This window comes from Eulemur rufifrons, unplaced genomic scaffold, assembly GCF_041146395.1.
Source record: "Eulemur rufifrons isolate Redbay unplaced genomic scaffold, OSU_ERuf_1 scaffold_48, whole genome shotgun sequence".
NCBI lineage: Eukaryota > Metazoa > Chordata > Mammalia > Primates > Lemuridae > Eulemur > Eulemur rufifrons.
The window spans coordinates 953,648-959,747 of record NW_027182830.1 but is presented as its reverse complement, the minus strand read 5'-3'; the positions used below and the strand labels follow the sequence as shown (position 1 = coordinate 959,747).

Below are 6,100 nucleotides of genomic sequence, written 5' to 3'. Positions count from 1 at the left end.
ATTACTGATCGAGCCCAAATAGTATTGACATAGTTCATATGAACAAATCACATGATCAAATCACACCTGCCCTTTGAGAATTAGCTCCAATATTATTCTTCCTTGAAGTCTTAAAGTAAAAGTACTTAGATGACCAAATTCCTGGAGAATTTGGTTTGTACATCTCCAAATATTTACTCTCCACCCTAAATCATATATTTCAATTCTTCCCATAGTAACTGTGGACCAAATATGGGCCAGCCATTGTGCTAGGTGCTGGTGGACACAGGTGAGTATAGTATGAAGATGACGGGTCTCAAGACTCTGAAGGAAAGCACTCTGTCATTCATTTAGTCTTCTCCCTAGATATGTTAAATATATACGTTATTTGTAAATGAAATACAATGTATGTTTTCGTGTCGAGTCAGCTCCCATGATTATATACCTACTCTCAGTATCTGCATATTTTTATTTATTTATTAATTATTATTATTACTTTTTTTAAAAAATTTAAAACACAGGGGAAAGTTGGAACGCAGTTCCCACACTACCAAAAATTAAGCAGTCGAGTTTTCCACATTTGGGGACAGCAGAGGGGTCAGCACACCCAGAGTGCAATGGATAAGCCTTGCCCTGGGAAACCCTCGTGACCATGGCATCTTCTCTGCCAGGTAAGTAGAGTATCCATGTAAATACTAAAGGAGCTATTTCCGTCCCTGGACATTCTGGGAAGTGTGACATATTTTTTGAGGCAAGGTCAATCAAGACCTTGTGGTGTTTCTGAATTACACTTTGAAACTCATTTCTTTTCAAAGAGTAGATAACTGCTAACTCATTATTAATGGATTGAATAACTATTCTGACCTTATTAAATAGTCATTTAAAAATGTATTGACTATTTTTTCTTGTTTCATATATATGAAGAAACAAACAAAGGTACCTCAAATTTGAAAATCTTTCATTAGAATTCAATCATATTAAGCACACATGAACATATACACATACATTTAAAATCTAGTCAAAGTATCTCCAAATTTACCATAAAGAATCTCCTGATCTCCCTTTAGTAAGAGAACAAGACTGGAAGAAAACAATGAGGTTGGCCAAGTGCATTTGTTTCCTTTAGCAAGCCAGGCAAATTCTAAAAATTGTTAGATTCAAGTAGAAAACCAGAAATTTTAAGATATGTTGAAGGATAAATGGCCTCTGTTCATGCTTATGATCTAACTAGAACTAAATGAATTTCTAGTCTTGGATTTCCTGCAGACTCCTTTCTTTAATCAACTAAAAGATTTTGAATACATAGAGCAGTTATGCTCATCTGATATTTGCAGCAATGGCAGATAAGGAAAAGGTATTAAAGCTCAGTTAACTAAAATGCTTTTGCTTTATTTGTCTGGTTGTTTCATGGGAATAATGCTAATAAGATTGCAGGGGAGAGAGAATTACATGTGTGAAACTGCCATGAACATTTCAGTTAAGTGAAAGAGAATAGCACGTTACCACTCACTTAAAATGTTAACGCATTAAAGAGTAAATTTCTTTCCTATGTAATTGTTTTTAACATATGAGATCAGAAAGCAGCTGGTTGGGCTGTAGAACTTCTATATGTAGAAAACTGAAGGAATAACAAGAATGGCAACCCTGTACTTCCTTAAGTTATCTAGTTAAACCACACCCATACCGCATGTGGTGGAGATCAATGTCTACATTTCAAAAATTAAGTACAGAATCAGGATTGGCACCAAAATCTGTCGAGCTCCAGAGTTATTGTAACTAACCACCAAACTGCTTTGTTTCTTGACTACTTTGTGCAGGCAGTGGACACATGCTTAACCTCAAATGAGGAAATACATTTTCATTAAAACAAACAATAATGACTATTTTCTTCTTTTGCTGTGACTACCTTTCTTGCTGTAGCTTTTGTAATTTAGGTTTAAAAGAGATGTCTCAAGATTTCACTATGTACAACCAGTTTAATATTGCTGGTAATTAGTAAATAGCTATCACAGCTATTATATACATAGGTTCTTCATTTCATATGGTTTTAAATTAGGATTGACCGATACTAATTAATTCATTAAAGATATTGATGAGCAATGTGACAAAATATCTATTTGTGTATTTGTGGATCTATTATTTTATAAATATTTGGATATAATTTAAAAATTGTAAGAATAGTACAAAGAATTTATAAATACATTTTACCAAGATTTTGATATTTTATAACATTGGTTTTTATTTTTCTCTCTTTCCCTTTCTCCCATATGCCTGTGTGTGTGTGTATTTTTTCCCCCGAATTCTTTCAGAGTTAGTTGCTGACATGATATTCTCTTACCTAAACATTTCAATGTGTATTTTCTAAAAGCAAGGAATTCTCTTATATAACGTAGATGCAATCATTAAAATCAAGAAACTGACGTTGATACAATACTGTTATCTAATCCACAGATGTTACAAACCTTAGGCAGTTTTTAAGTTGCCCCAATAATGTCTTTAAGAGCAAATGAAAACCCAAGGTCATGCATTGTATTCATGAGATGCACTGTCATGTCTCCTTAGCCCCTTTTATTTTGAAATAGTTTCCGAGTCTTTCTCTTTCATGACACTGACATCTTTGAAGAGTAAAGGTCTATTATAATATTTTCTATAACAACCATCAATTTGGGTTTGTCTGATGTTTCTTCATGATTAGATCCAGTTTGTGCACTTTTGGAAGGAATACCACAGAAGTACTACTGTGTCCTCTTCAACACATCGTTATCACGAGGCACATGCTGTCAACTGGCAGTTATTTTTGATTATTTGGTTAGGGTGGTATCTGCCATGTTTTTCCACTTTAAAATTATTTTACCTTGTTTAATAAATAACTTGTTAAAGAGATCTCTGAACAAAGAGAGTATTCTGTTACTTCTTAAACTTTCACCCATTTCTTTTAGCATCCATTTATGTTTCTTGCCTGAATCAACTGTTAGGACAACGGCTGGCAAACGGTGCTTTTCTAATTCCATCGTTCCTTCTACATTTATCAGATGACTTTCTGCTGAAACAAGAGCTTTCCCACTATGGGCTCATGCATTCTAACCTTACTCAATAGTTAGAATCTTCTGCTATCATAATTTTGATGTTCATGTTATCGAAGATTTGGCTAGTGGAAGCCCCTACATGCTGTTCCCTGTGTCCTTTTGACATGTCCCCATCATTCTTTGAACACTTTCTCATCTTTCAGCACAAAAAGTTTTCCTTAGCATACAGGATAATCTTGGACTTTCCCTGCCCCAGCCCTGAAATCAGCCATTTCTCCAAGAAGTCTTGGTCCTTTTAGCAGAGAATGGTATTTAGTAACCAAAATCTAGGTACTAAGTGTATTCCTAATACAGTGTCATGGATGCTAGACCTCATAGAGTAGAGCTAGGGAAGAGATTGTATCTAGCTATCTATATTTCAAACCCTTAGTTCATACCAGCACATCAAATACAAATCCAACATCTGAAGGGTCATTCTATCCTTCCCTGTTTCTGTATCTGTAACTGTCTTCTCCAACAGTGGGAAACCTGGCTCCCATTATCCACAAGAGATATGGATATAATGTCTTAAAAACAGAATGAATAGAAGATAGTTTCAGAATTACCGACCCATGCCTCTAAAAGAATTACTAGAATTCAACACACATTTAGAGGGTTTTTTTTTTTTCCCCAAAGGAAAAAGAGCAAATACTGTGTTCAAGATTACTTGGGTTGATTGCTTGTTTTGTCTTTGGTGAAATCATGCTATTCATTTATAAAATGATTGCATCTATTTTTTTTCTCCTTATATTCAGTTTCAGAATTTTCTACCATTCTTTGTTTTTCATTTATTTTTAGGTATAAAATATTAACACGATTCTGTTGGATAAATATGGATATAAGAGGTATTGCTGGATCATATGGTAGTTCTAATCGAAATCAGCATCTAATAGAGATATTAGCACTCACATGTTCACTGCAGCACTATTCACACTAGCAAGTTGTAGAAATGACCCAAACGTCCATGGACAGATGAATAGATAAAGAAAATATACTATATACATAAAATGGGATACTATATAGCCTTTAAAAAGAAGGAAATTATGCTCTAAAGATCTGTTGTACAACACTGAACCTAGAGTCAACAATAACATATTGTAAACTTAAAAATTTGTTAAAAGTAAATCTCATGAAATATTCTTACCAAAACAAACAAACAAACAAAAACAAAAACCCCCACAAAAGTCAAACAAAGGTTGAAAACAAGAAACCCACAAAAGAACCTAAGGGTCTCTTTCTAAGGAGATACCAGTCTCCTTGGGTAAAAACTGGGGATGGCTAGCTAGAAGATCCGTCAATCTTTGAGGGAATGACAGTATAGCAAACGGATGGCAGCAAGGGTATGAAGCTAAGCAACACTGTACCCAGCAATAGTCACTTCAAGGAATTTATCCTGAGTAAATGACCGGACTGGAAATGTTTGTGCAAAATAGGTTATGTCAGCCAAAAAGTATAAACTAACAAAGTACCAAAGAAGGAAATTGGTTAAATAAATTATGGTATATTTGTAAAATGAAAAAAAAAAAATATTAACACGGTTCCAAAAGTCAAGACTATACACAAAGGTATATTCGAAGAGGATACAATCTCATCCCTCACTTCTTCATTTAAAACTGTCCATTTTATGTTCACTCATTCTTTCTAGGCAACCTCATTAGTCTCTTATATTTTCTTTCTGTGTTTCTCTTTATTCATATGAGAAAATACATCTATATTTTCTTTTTTCTTCTTCTTTCTTATTAAAAAAGTAGAATACTATAGATATCCTTTATGTACTTTAATTTTTTAGTTAATATAATAATATATTCTGAAAATAACTTCATATAAGTTCATAGACATCATCCTTCTTCTTCTTCTTTTTTTTTTTTTACAGGTGCATAGAACTCAATTCTATGAATATGTCATAGTTTATTCAACCACCTGCATATATATGGACATCTTAGATCTCTCCAATGTTATGGAATTACAAATAATGTTCAAATGAATAACATGTGCGTATACATTTGCATTATTGTTGAAGGTGTATTTTCAGAATAAATTCCTGAAAAAGAAACTGCTGAGTAAAAGGGCAAATGCAATGCATATGTAGATATGTTAGATATTACTATTAATAAGTCTTATCCTATAAGTTAAACTGAACATCTTTACATAATATGTAGATATGTTGGATATTGCTAAATTCCCTTCCTATAAGTTGCACTCAATATCTTTATATGTTTTTAAGAGACAAATGTAAATATTGTAAATATACATATGTGTATATGTATTATATGTACATATGTGTATGTATATTGATACACACATATATATAAGTTGTTCATGCCTTTTGCCCATTTTTCTCTCAGGTTTTAAAAAACTTTTTGCCTCGTTTATTAAACATTTCTGATATATTTTTAATAGTACCACTTTATCTTTGACAAATATTGCAAATATTTTCTCCCAGTTGTCTTTTGATTTTATTTAAATCACTTTTGAGATGCAAACAATAAAAATATTTTTACATGTAGGCAATCAAATTTGTCTATCTTTGCATTTATTAAATCTGGATTTTGAGTCATAGTTATAAAGCTTTTCCCTAAAAATTCAAGTTAAGAAGGAATTCATCCATGTTTTTATCTAGTATTGTATGCTTTCATTTTTTTTTTTGACTTTTTCCAGGGTCTCCAGCCCCATTTATTAAAAGGGTTCATCTTTACTCTAGTGATTTGAGACGGCACCTTTATTATACATTCATATGTGCTTGAGTCCGTTTCCAGATTTTCTCCTCTATTCCATTGGTCTATATTTACATTCACGTGTCAGTACCATACTGTTTTAATTATAGAGACTTTATAATATATTTTAATGTCTGCTAGGGTTATCCCCCCTTTGTATGTTTTACTATTTGGATTTTTGGAATTTTTTTTTCTCCTTTTGCATGCTTATTTTGCCATATGACATTTGATATCAGCTTGTTTAATTCCACCAAATACATTTAATATTGATTTTGGAGATTCATTACATTTACAAAACATAAAAAATGGATAAATTAACTTAGTGTGAACTGACACCTGACA

General features: G+C 32.6%; 1 non-coding gene across 1 annotated transcript; it reads right to left on the bottom strand.

The window, feature by feature from the left end:
- Nucleotides 1-497: 497 nt before the first annotated feature.
- LOC138379532 (U1 spliceosomal RNA) lies at nucleotides 498-658 on the bottom strand. The gene has a single exon (XR_011232241.1). It is a non-coding gene; the product is annotated as a U1 spliceosomal RNA (small nuclear RNA).
- Between the last annotated feature and the right edge of the window lie 5,442 nt (nucleotides 659-6,100).